Genomic DNA, 13,834 nt, shown 5'->3' on the forward strand with positions numbered 1-13,834 from the left:
CAATTGACACAGAAAAAGCATTTGAAAAAGTACAGCATCCTCCTTGATTTAAAAAAAAAAAAAACTGGATATGGAAGGAAAGTCCCTAATTGTAATAAAAGTCATTTATGAAAAACCCATGAATAACATCATAATCAATAGGGAGCAGCTGAAAGCTTTCCCCTAAAATCTGGTTCAAGGGATGCCCATTCTTATTACTTCTTCTGAAATAGTAATGAAAGTACTGGAAAGAGAATCAAACATGAAAAAGAAAAGTCATCCAAATCAGAAAGAAAAATTAAAATTATCTCTATTTACACATGACATGATCCTTCCACACACATAAACCATCTATTAGAACTAACAGGTGAATTCAGTAAAGTTGCAAAATACAAAATCAACATACAAAAATCAGTAATGATTCTGTACACAAATAACAACCTGGCTAAAAGAGAAATTTTTAAAATTCCTGTTTATAATAATATCCAAAAATAGGAATAAATTTAACTAAGGAGGTAAAAACTATAAGACATTGACAAAAGAAATAGAAGAAGATATAAATAAATGGAAAGATAGCCTATGCTCATGGATTAATATTGTCAAAATGCCCATACTACCCAAAACAATATACAAATTTAACATGATACCTAACAATTCTAATGGCATTCTGCACAGATATAGAAAAATAATAATTCTAAGATTCATAGAGAACCACTTTAAAAACTGAATAGCTAAGGCAATACTGAGAAAGAAAAAGTTGGAGGCATTTACACTTCCAGATTTTAAATTTTGTTACAAAGCTCTAACATTAAAAACAATATCCTACTGACATAAAAGCAGAACAAAAGGCCAATCAATGGAACAAAATAGCCCAGCAAGAAATCCAAACATTTACAATTAACTAATTTTTGATAGGGGCACCCAGAGGACACAATGGGAATCTTGTATCATATGTAAAAATTAATGCAAAATAGATAAAAGACATATGTTTACACACACACACACACACACACACACAACCCCTAGAAGAAAACATAGGGGGAAAGGTCCTTGATTATTGGCTTTGGCCTTGAAATTTTGGCTATCACACCCAAAGCCCAGGCTACGAAAAGCAAAACTAGGACTACATTGAAGTAAAACATTTCTACATACCAAAGAAAACAATGAACAAAATGAGAAGACAATCTTATAGACAGGGAAAATATTTGCAATTAACATTTGCAAATTAAGGAGATTAATATCCAAAATTTATAAAGAATGCTTGTAACTCAATAACATAAAAACAAAAAACTTGATTTTTTAAATGGGCAAAGCATCTTCCAAAGAAGATATTAGAAGGGCCCACATGTATATGAAAAAGGTATTTGTATTTATATTTATAATCACTAATAATCATGGAAAATCAAATAAAAACCACTATAAGATACTAAATCACACCTGTTAGAATTGCTGTTATCAAAAAGTGAAGAAATCAACTCAGTGGTATACACCTGTAATCCCAGCTACTTGGGAGACTGAAGCAGTAGGATTGCAAGTTCAAGGCCAGCATGGGTGATTTAGCAAGACCTTGTCTCAAAATTTTAAAAAGGGCTGGAGATGTAGTTCAGTGGTAGAGCACCTCTGGGTTCAATTCCCTGTACCACCAAAATAATAATAATAATAATAATAATAATAATAATAATTTTTGCTTGTTTTTGTTTTTATTTTTTTTTTAATTTTTTATTGTGGATTGTTCAAAACGTTACAAATTTCTTGACATATCATATTCCACACTTTGATTCAAGTGGGTTATGAACTCCCACCTTCACCCCATACACAGATTGCAGAATCACATCAGTTACACATCCATTGATTTACAAATTGCCGTACTAGTGTCTGTTGTGCTCCCCTGCCTTTCCCATCCTCCACCCTCCCCCCTCCCCACCTCTCCCCTCCCCTCCCCTCCTCTCTCTCTACCCCCTCCACTGTATAACCCTGAGGGTCTCCTTCCATAACCATGCAATTTCCCTTCTCTCTCCCTTTCCCTCCCACCTCTCATCCCTGTTAAATGTTAATCTTCTTCTCCTGCTCTTCTTCCCTACTCTGTTCTTAGTTACTCTCCTTATATCAAAGAAGACATTTGGCATTTGTTTTTTAGGGATTGGCTAGCTTCACTTAGCATAATCTGCTCTAATGCCATCCATTTCCCTGTAAATTCTATGATTTTGTCATTTTTTAATGCAGAGTAATACTCCATTGTGTATAAATGCCACATTTTTTTTATCCATTCATCTATTGAAGGGCATCTAGGTTGGTTCCACAGTCTTGCTATTGTGAACTGTGCTGCTATGAACATCGATGTAGCAGTGTCCCTGTAGCATGCTCTTTTTAGGTCTTTAGGGAATAGACCAAGAAGGGGAATAGCTGGCTCAAATGGTGGCTCCATTCCCAGCTTTCCAAGAAATCTCCATACTGCTTTCCAAATTGGCTACACCAATCTGCAGTCCCACCAGCAATGTACAAGTGTACCCTTTTCCCCACATCCTCGCCAGCACTTATTGTTGTTTGGCTTCCTAATGGCTGCCAATCTTACTGGAGTGAGATGGTATCTTAGGGTGGTTTTGATTTGCATTTCTCTGACAGCTAGAGATGTTGAGCATTTTTTCATGTACTTGTTGATTGACTGTATGTCCTCCTCTGAGAAGTGTCTGTTCAGGTCCTTGGCCCATTTGTTGATTGGGTTGTTTGTTCTCTTATTGTCTAATTTTTTGAGTTCTTTGTATACTCTGGATATTAGGGCTCTATCTGAAGTGTGAGGAGTAAAGATTTGTTCCCAGGGTGTAGGCTCCCTATTTACCTCTCTTATTGTTTCTTTTGCTGAGAAAAAACTTTTTAGTTTGAGTAAGTCCCATTTGTTGATTCTAGTTATTAACTTTTGTGCTATGGGTGTCCTATTGAGGAATTTGGAGCCCGACCCCACCGACTGTAGATCGTAGCCAACTTTTTCTTCTATCAGACGGCGTGTCTCTGATTTGATATCAAGCTCCTTGATCCATTTTGAATTCACTTTTGTGCATGGTGAGAGAAAGGGATTCAGTTTCATTTTGTTGCATATGGATTTCCAGTTTCCCCAGCACCATTTGTTGAAGATGCTATCCTTCCTCTATTGCATGCTTTTAGCCCCTTTATCAAATATAAGATAGTTGTAGTTTTGTGGATTGGTTTCTGTGTCCTCTATTCTGTACCATTGGTCCACCCTCCTGTTTTGGTACCAGTACCATGCTGTTTTTGTTACTTTTTTTTTTAAATAGATATCCAAGATTTATTAATCTTTAACATGTGAGTTACACAGTTACACTCACCCCATTTGTACATCAAATAATTTCAGGGGTATTCAGAAGTACTAGGATTAACAATTCTGGGAAACTATGGAAGGATTTTATGATTTGATAATCTTCCCATGAAGATTATCATGGGTGGGCTCTATAACTGTGATTAATCAAATAGAATATAAGTGACATTTGGCCCATTTCTGATTCCAAGCTTTAAGATACTAGCTGGTTCTACTTCCTGGGTACATTTTTCAAGCATTCTCTCAGGGACTCCTGAGACTCCAAGTAAGAAGCCAACTATCATGAGATACTATTCATATGGAAACATAAGTGGGTGTTCTGAACAGTTCCAAAGGACCCAGCCTTTCAATAATTCCAGACAAGTCACCAAATATGTAAATAAATCTGTCTTGGCTTTAAGTTGTTTGATGTGATGTATTACATTTATTGATTTCTGTATGTTGAACCAACCTTTCATTCCTGGCATGAACCTCACTTGACCTTGGTGCACTATCATTTTAATATGCTTTTGTATGTGATTGGCCAGGATTTATTGAGAATTTTTGAGTCTACATTCATCAGGGTAAGTTTTTGTTCCTTTTTTTTTTTAATTTTTTTTATTGGTTGTTCAAAACATTATAAAGCTCTTGACATATCATATTTCATACATTAGATTCCAGTTGGTTATGAACTCCCAATTTTACCCCAAATACAGATTGCAGAATCACATCGGTTACACATCCACATTTTTACATAATGCCCTATTAGTAACTGTTGTATTCTGCTACCTTTCCTATCCTCTACCATCCCCCCTCCCTCCCCTCCCATCTTCTCTCTCTAACCCATCCACTGTAATTCATATCTCTCCTTGTTTATTTTCCCATTCCCCTCACAACCTCTTATATGTAATTTTGTATAACAATGAGGGTCTCCCTCCATTACCATGCAATTTCCCTTTTCTCTCCCTTTCCATCCCACCTCATGTATCTGTTTAATGTTAATCTTTTCTTCCTGCTCTTCCTCCCTGCTCTGTTCTTAGTTGCTCTCATTATATCAAAGAAGACATTTGGTATTTGTTTTTTAGGGATTGGCTAGCTTCACTAAGCATAATCTGCTCTAGTGCCATCCATTTCCCTGCAAATTCTATGATTTTGTCATTTTTTAGTGCTGCATAATACTCCATGGTGTATAAATGCCACATTTTTTTTATCCATTCATCTATTGAAGGGCATCTGGGTTGGTTCCACAGTCTAGCAATTGTGAATTGTGCTGCTATGAACATCGATGTAGCAGTATCCCTGTAGTACGCTCTTTTAAGGTCTTCAGGGAAAAGTCCAAGAAGGGCAATAGCTGGATCAAATGGTGGTTCCATTCCCAGCTTTCCCAGGAGTCTCCATACTGTTTTCCAGATTGGCCGCACCAGTTTGCAGTCCCACCAGCAATGTACAAGAGTACCCTTTTCCCCACATCCTCTCCAGCACTTGTTGTTGTTTGACTTCATAATGGCTGCCAATCTTACTGGAGTGAGATGGTATCTTAGGGTGGTTTTGATTTGCATTTCTCTGACAGCTAGAGATGGTGAGCATTTTTTCATGTACTTGTTGATTGGTTGTATGTCCTCCTCTGAGAAGTGTCTGTTCAGGTCTTTGGCCCATTTGTTGATTGGGTTATTTGTTTTCTTATTGTTTAATTTTTTGAGTTCTTTGTATACTCTGGATATTAGGGCTCTATCTGAAGTGTGAGGAGTAAAAATTTGTTCCCATGATGTAAGCTCCCTATTTACTTCTTTTATTGTTTCTCTTGCTGAGAGAAAACTTTTCAGTTTAAGTAAGTCCCATTTGTTGATTTTTGTTATCAACTTTTGTGCTATGGGTGTCCTATTAAGGAATTTGGAGCCCGACCCTACAATATGTAGATCGGAGCCAACTTTTTCTTCTATCAGACGCAGAGTCTCTGATTTGATATCTAGCTCCTTGATCCACTTTGAGTTAACTTTTGTGCATGGCGAGAGGAGGGGATTCAGTTTCATTTTGTTGCATATGGATTTCCAGTTTCCCCAGCACCATTTGTTGAAGATGCTATCCTCCCTCCATTGCATGCTTTTAGCTCCTTTATCAAATATAAGATAGTTGTAGCTTTGTGGATTAGTCTCTGTGTCCTCTATTCTGTACCATTGGTCCACCCTCCTGTTTTGGTACCAGTACCATGCTGTTTTTGTTACTATTGCTCTGTAATATAGTTTTAAGTCTGGTATCGCTATACCGCCTGATTCGCACTTCCTGCTTAGAATTGCTTTTGCTATTCTGGGTCTTTTATTTTTCCATATGAATTTCATGATTGCTTTATCCATTTCTACAAGAAATGCCGTTGGGATTTTGATTGGCATTGCATTAAACCTATAGAGAACTTTTGGTAATATCACCATTTTGATGATGTTAGTTCTGTCTATCCATGAACAGGGTATATTTTTCCATCTTCTAAGATCTTCTTCTATTTCTCTCTTTAGGGTTCTGTAGTTTTCATTGTATAAGTCTTTCACCTCTTTTGTTAGGTTGATTCCCAAGTATTTTATTTTTTTGAAGATATTTTGAATGGAGTGGTTGTCCTCATTTCCATTTCAGAGGATTTGTCGATGATATACAGGAATGCCTTTGATTTATGCATGTTGATTTTATATCCTGCCACTTTGCTGAATTCATTTATTAGCTCTAATAGTTTCTTTGTAGAGCCTTTTGGGTCTGCTAGGTATAGAATCATATCATCTGCAAATAGTGATAATTTAAGTTCTTCTTTTCCTATTTTTATGCCTTTAATTTCTTTCGTCTGTCTAATTGCTCTGGCCAGTGTTTCGAGAACTATGTTGAAGAGAAGTGGAGAGAGAGGGCATCCCTGTCTTGTTCCAGATTTTAGAGGGAATGCCTTCAGTTTTTCTCCATTCAGAATGATGCTAGCCTGAGGCTTAGCATAGATTGCTTTTACAATATTGAGGTATGTTCCTGTTATCCCTAGTTTTTCTAGAGTTTTGAACATAAAGGGATGCTGTACTTTGTCGAATGCTTTTTCCGCATCTATCGAGATGATCATATGGTTCTTATTTTTAAGTCTATTGATGTGGTGAATAACATTTATTGATTTCCGTATATTGAACCAGCCTTGCATCCCAGGGATGAATCCTACTTGATCATGGTGTACAATTTTTTTGATATGTTTTTGTATCCGATTCGCCAGAATTTTATTGAGGATTTTTGCATCTAGGTTCATTAGAGATATTGGTCTGTAGTTTTCTTTCTTTGAAGTGTCTTTGTCTGGTTTAGGTATCAGGGTGATGTTGGCCTCATAGAATGAATTTGGAAGTTCTCCCTCTTTTTCTATTTCCTGAAGTAGCTTGAAAAGTATTGGTATTAGTTCTTCTTTAAAGGTTTTGTAAAATTCTGCTGTATACCCATCCGGACCTGGGCTTTTCTTAGTTGGTATTCTTTTTATGGTTTCTTCTATTTCCTCAATTGATATTGGTCTGTTTAGGTTTTCTATATCCTCCTGACTCAATCTGGGCAGATCATATGACTTAAGAAATTTATCTATGCCTTCACTATCTTCTAATTTATTGTAGTATAAGGATTCAAAATAGTTTTTGATTATCTTCTGTATTTCTGAAGTGTCTGTTGTGATATTGCCTTTTTCATCCCGTATGCTAGTAATTTGAGTTCTCTCTCTTCTTCTCTTCGCTAGCATCGCTAAGGGTCTGTCGATTTTGTTTATTTTTTCAAAGAACCAACTTTTAGTTTTGTCAATTTTTTCAATTGTTTCTTTTGTTTCGATTTCATTAATTTCAGCTCTGATTTTAATTATTTCTTGCCTTCTACTTCTTTTGCTGTTGTTTTGCTCTTCTTTTTCTAGGATTTTGAGATGAAGTATGAGATCATTTATTTGTTGGTTTTTTTCTTTTTTTATGGAATGAACTCCAAGCAATGAATTTTCCTCTTAGAACTGCTTTCAATGTGTCCCATAGATTCCGATATGTTGTGTCTGTGTTTTCATTTATCTCTAAGAATTTTTTAATTTCCTTCTTGATGTCTTCTATAACCCATTGATCATTCAGTAACCTATTGTTCATTCTCCAAGTGATGTATGCTTTTTCCTTCCTTCTTTTATCGTTGATTTTCAGTTTCATTCCATTATGATCAGATAAGATGCATGGTATTATCTCTACTCCTTTATATTGTCTAAGAGTTGCCCTGTGACATAATATATGATCTATTTTTGAGAAGGATCCATGTGCTGCTGAGAAAAAAGTGTAACTGCTTGATGTTGGGTGGTATACTCTATATATGTCAATTAGGTCTAGGTTATTAATAGTGTTATTGAGTTCTATAGTTTCCTTATTCAACTTTTGTTTGGAAGATCTGTCCAGTGGCGAGAGAGGTGTGTTGAAGTCTCCCATGATTATGGTGTGGTGGTCTATTAGACTCTTGAACTTGAGAAGAGTTTGTTTGACGAACATAGTTGCACCATTGTTTGGAGCATAAATATTTATGATTGTTATGTCTTGTTGGTGTATGGTTCCCTTAAGCAGTATGTAGTGTCCCTCTTTATCTCTTTTGATTAACTTTGGCTTGAAATCTATTTTATTTGATATGAGTATGGACACTCCTGCTTGTTTCCGAAGTCCATATGAGTGATATGATTTTTCCCAACCTTTCACCTTCAGCCTATGTATGTCTTTTCCTATCAAATGCGTCTCCTGTAGGCAGCATATTGTTGGGTCTTGTTTTGTGATCCATTCTACTAGCCTGTGTCTCTTAATTGGTGAGTTTAAGCCATTAACATTTAGGGTTATTATTGAGATATGGGTTGTTCTTCCAGCCATATTTGTTTATTTCTGTTACTAAACATTGTTTGTTTTCCTCTTTGATTATTTTTCCCCCCTTTACTGTCCTACCTCCCACTGTTGGTTTTCATTGTTATTTTCCATTTCCTCTTCCTGTAATGCTTTGGCGAGGATGTTTTGAAGAGATGGTTTTCTAGCTGCGAATTCTTTAAACTTTTGTTTATCGTGGAAGGTTTTAATTTCATCCTCCATCCTGAAGCTTAATTTCGCTGGATACACAATTCTTGGTTGGAACCCATTTTCTTTCAGTGTTTGAAATATGTTATTCCAGGATCTTCTAGCTTTCAGAGTCTGTGTTGAAAGATCAGCTGTTATCCTGATTGGCTTACCCCTAAATGTAATCTGCTTCCTTTCTCTTGTCGCTTTTAAAATTCTCTCCTTATTCTGTATGTTGGGCATCTTCATTATAATGTGTCTAGGTGTGGATCTCTTATGATTTTTCACATTCGGCGTCCTGTAGGCTTCTAGGATTTGGGATTCTGTCTCATTCTTCAAGTCTGGGAAGTTTTCTCGTATTATTTCATTGACTAGACTGCTCATTCCTTTGGTTTGGAGCTCTGTACCTTCCTGTATCCCAATGACTCTTAAGTTTGGTCTCTTAATGTTATCCCATATTTCTTGGATGTTCTGCTCATGGTTTCTTAACAGTCTTGCTGAGCTGTCTATGTTCTTTTCCAGTTGAAATACTTTGTCTTCATTGTCTGATGTTCTATCTTCTAAGTGTTCTACTCTGCTGGTAGTATTCTCCATTGAGTTTTTAAGTTGGTTTATTGCTTCCTGCATTTCTAGGATTTCTGATTGCTTGTTTTTTATAACCTCTATCTCCCTGTATAGTTGATCCTTTGCTTCCTGGATTTGTTTGCGTAATTCGTTGTCAAAGTGATCTTTCATTGTCTGATTTTGCTGTTTAATGTCTTCCTTGATACTCCAGATCATCTGAAGCATGTATATCCTGAATTCTTTATCTGACATTCCATCTGCTGCAGCTGTTACCTCTTCTAAAGTTGCGTTGACCTGCATTGCTTGTGGTCCTTTCTTTCCTTGTCTTTTCATACTGCTTGCGTATCTTTCCTGCAGGTGCGGGCGGCGGCTCTGCTCTCTCCTTATTCCAATTGGGGTGTCATGGCTACCACGCCGGCAGGTCACTGGGCCTGTTCTGGGAGCTGGCGGCGGCTCTGTTCTGCCCCTACTCCAATTGGAGTGACGAGTGTACCACGCCGGCAGGCCACCGGGCCTGATCCGCCGGTCGGTTGCAGGTTTGCCTACCCTGCAGGCGCGGGCGGCAGCTCTACTCTGCCCCTACTCCAAATGGGGTGACGTGTCTGTCGTACCGGCAGGCCACTGGGCCTGTCCCGCTGGTCGGTCGCAGATCTGCCCACCTTTCGGGCACAGGTGGAGGCTCTGCTCTGCCCCTACTCCAATTGGGGTGTCGTGACTACCCCGCCTGCAGAACGCTGGGCCTGTTCCTGGTACGGGAGGCGACTCTGCTCTGTCACTACTCCAATTAGGGTGGTGTTTGTACCACGCCGGCAGGCTCCTGGGCCTGATCCGCCGGTCTGTTGTAGGTCTGCCTACCTTGGAGACGCGGGCGGCGGATCTGCCCTGCCCCTCCTACCACGCCTGCGGACCCCTGGGCCTGATCTGCAGGTTGATCACTGGTCTGCTCACCCTGCGGGCACGGGTAGCGGTTCCGCTCCGCCCCCACTCCAATTGGGGTCACGTGACCACCACACCGGCAGGGCCTGATCCGGGCATGGGAGAAGGATCTGCTCTGCCCCTACTCCAGTTGGGGTGACGTGTGTACCACACTGGCAGGCCACTGGGCCTGACCCGCCAGGCTGTCACAGGTCTGTTTACCTTGCAAGCGCGAAGGGCGGCTCTGCCCTGCCCCTCCTACCACGCCCATGTACCACTGGGTCGCGGGTCTGCCCACCTGGCGGGTGTGGGTGGCAGCTCCGCTCCGCCCCCTCTCCAATTGGGGTCACGCGGTCACCACGCTGGTGAGCCGCTGGGCCTGCTCCGGGCGCTGGCGGCGGCCCGGCTCCTCCCCTCTGGCTCGAGGACAAATTGAGGAGACTCGGGTGACTGTGCCTCACCCCCCCTACCAGGAGACCAACTGCTTATGTCACCGCTGGTATTGATTTATTTAATTTTTCTTTTCATATATATTGACAGTAGAGTACATTTTGACATATTGTACATACATGGAGTATAACTTTTTCTAATTAGGATCCACCCTCATGGTTGTATACTGGTCATGTATTCATATATAAACACAGGAAAGTTATGTTCGATTTATTTTACTATCTTTCCTATTTCCATCACCCCCCCCCTCCTTTCATTCCCCTTTGTCTAATACAATGAACTTCTATTCTTTTCTCCCCCTCCCCCATTGTGAGTCAGCATCTGCATATCAGAGAAAACATTTGGTCTTTGGTTTTTTGGGATTGGCTTATTTCACTTAGCATGATAGTCTCCAGTTCTATCCATTTATGGGCAAATGCCATAATTTCATTCTTCTTTAATGCTGAGTAATATTCTATTGTGTATATATACATTTTCTTTATCCATTTATCTGTTGAAGGGCATCTAGGTTGGTTCCAAAACTTAGCTATTGTGAATAGAGTTCCTATAAACATTGATGTGGCTGCATCACTGTAGTATGCTGATATATATCCTTTGGGGATATGCCAAGGGGTGGGATAACTGGGTCAGATGGTGGTTCCATTCCAAGTAGAAATAACAAATTTTGGTGACAACACTTAGAGGAAGCACATTGCTAGTCTCTAGTATAGTACACTGTTGGTGGGAATATAGACTGGTATAGACACTAGGGAAAATAGCATGAAGGTTCCAAAAGAAATTAAAAATAGAATATGACCTGCCAACCCCTCTTCAGGGTATATACCCAAAGGGGAGAAAATCAACCACACACAAAGATGTTCACACTCCAATGTTCAATGTGGCATTTTTTTATAATAACTAAGAGACTGGAAACAACACTAGCATCTGTGGGAGAAAAAAAAAATGAATACAGAAAATGGAATACTATTCCGTCTTCAAAAAGAGGTAGATCTTGGTGTCTGCAACAACATGGATCAACCTGGAGAACACTGTGCCAAGTGCAATAACCCAGACACAGAAGGAAAAATATCACATGATCTCATTTATATATTGAAATCTAAAACAGAATAAAACAGTGGTGATCAGGGGGTAGGGAGAGGAAATGGAGAGAGTAGATCAAAGGACACACACACAAAAATAGCAGATACAACATGAGACCATTGTTAATGAAATTGTATTTGAGTTTTTTTTTTAATCAAACAGGCAGTTGCTCACACAAGTAATTATGTGAAATGATAGATTTTCTGAACTATAGAAACCACTTTACCACGTATGTTTGTATGCGTGTGTGTGTGACATCTTATTGTCAACCTAAATATACACGGTAAAATTTACTTTAAAAAAAATAAAAGGAAGCTAGATCTATTCTTTTCAATATAAAGATATGACGATGACCTGCATTGAAAGAGAAGACAGCATAAAGTGAGAAATTTCCACACAGATCTCTAGCAGATACTGCCACAGAAGTACTAAACTCTCTGTGCTCACAAAGATGGGAGTTTGGACTCACCAGTTTGGACAAGTGGGCTCCTCTGCCGGATACGAGAAGAGAAGGAGAAAAATTACCATGACTTTTTCCTACTACCTCTTTCCTGCCTCTCTGCCCCAGCTCCTTTCTCCTCCCTTCTCTTCTCTTTTTTCCTAGAGCGGCATGGGAAGCCAAAGCTGCCAAATGGTGAGGGAAGAATGTCACTAACTGTGTATCTGTGCCCCTGCTGTCCCCAGCAGAAGATGTCCTCAGAGTACAGAAGAATCTCTGCTTATTAGAGGAAAACAGAACTCCAGAATGTGTGCAAGTGACCACACACCAGATCCTTCTCTCTAGTTTGAGGCATTAGACAGTTAATAGAAATTCAGTAAATAAAAATATTCCTACGTAAGGGCTAGGGTTGTAGCTCAGTGGCAGAGCACTGGCCTCACAGGTGTGAAGCACTAAGTTCCATCCTCAGCACCACATAAAAATAAATAAGTAAAAAGATATTGTGTCCATCTATAACTAAAAAAAAATTTTTAAATGTTCACACATGGAAGTTCTATTGAAGTTAGTTGACCAACAGATTATTATCGAACCTTTAAAAAGAGAACAAGAAAGGACCAAATTAATATTTATCAAATTGGGTCAATCTCTTGGATATTGAAATCTTATGTAATGAAATTGATATTTAACTCATGTTTTGAGAGTATACCCATTTCATTACTTAAAACAGTGATTGTTTCTAAAAAATGTCTATTAATAGAGTTCTCCCTATGAACAAAATTCTTACCACGTATATACAGAATATGGCTTATGATAATCTCAGAAATTCTACTTACATAGATATAAAAGAAGATTGAACTTTCAAGGATTAAATTGGAAGAGAGAAATGGAGAAGCACTGTCAAATGGCACAAAGACAAAGTTTGGGTTATACCGAATGAGTAAGTCCTAGAGATTTATCTGGGTACCGCATAGTGCTTACAGTCAACCATGCTGTATTGTATATTTAAAAGGGTGTACCTTCAAAAATGGGAAGTTATACTCCATGTATGTATATGTCAAAACACCTTCTACTGTCATATTTAACTACAAAGAACAAATTAAAAAAATTTTAAAGGGTGTACCTTATATTAAGTGTTCTTACCACACAAAAATAATAATAAATAAAGAAGGCAGGAGAGATGATGAATATATTTGTATGGTAGATTGTGGTGATGGTTTCATAAGCATATACTTATTGGGCTGCGGTTGTGGCTCAGTGGTAGAGCATTTGCCTAGCACATGTGAAGCACTGGGTTCGATTCTCAGCACCACATAAGAAAATAAAGGCATTGTGTCCATCTACAACTAAAAAAAATTTTAAAGAATATACTTATCTCTAAATTCAGCAAGTTGTATACCTTAAATATATACAGGTTTTGTGTGTCAATCAGACCTCAATAAAGTGGAGGGTTTATTTTTGTAAATAACTATTTTGAATTGTGCTGTTAATCTGGTAAAAATTCACAAAATTTAAGTGAAAAGTAAGACTCCTTCTCACACATTGTCCTCCAGTCTGTCTCCCTAAAGGCAACCGTAGTTAGAAAATTCCTATGTGTTCTTCCAGAATATTCTACACATAGACAAACATGCATCAAAAAGAACTTTTAAATAAGTCCATTCCAGAGCAGGGAATTTCAAATGTCTCTTTCACCAACTTGATTCAGTACATGCTGTGCTTTTCTATGAGTCTACATCTTCAGTGTAGAATCTTCAGACTTGGGAATCAGACATCACCAGAACAAGACTTCAAAGAAGCCACAGTTAAGATGACAAAATGTCTACTCTCCATTAAACTTTTCATAGAAAAGTTAGGAGCAGGGAGTGATATTGGCCAAATTACATATTGTTATATTGTGTGCATGTATGAATATGTAACAACAAATATCATCATTATGTACATCAGTAATACACCAATAAAAATGGGGGGGGGGACTTAATACGACTAAAAAGAAAGAAAAAAGAAAAGTCAAGAACAAAGAATAGAGTTTCTATGTACTGAGTTCCAAAGCTTGAG

The 13,834-nt window shown here is 38.4% G+C and overlaps 1 protein-coding gene across 1 annotated transcript in view; it reads left to right on the top strand.

The window, feature by feature from the left end:
• Nucleotides 1-13,834, top strand: part of Cpa6 (carboxypeptidase A6) — a 326,683-nt gene that overhangs the window by 249,675 nt on the left and 63,174 nt on the right. The gene's annotated exons all lie outside the window — the stretch shown is intronic.

This window comes from Marmota monax, unplaced genomic scaffold (genome assembly GCF_021218885.2).
Source record: "Marmota monax isolate L192 unplaced genomic scaffold, Marmota_monax_Labrador192_F-V1.1 WCK01_AAM20220418_F8-fsc00044, whole genome shotgun sequence".
Lineage (NCBI taxonomy): Eukaryota > Metazoa > Chordata > Mammalia > Rodentia > Sciuridae > Marmota > Marmota monax.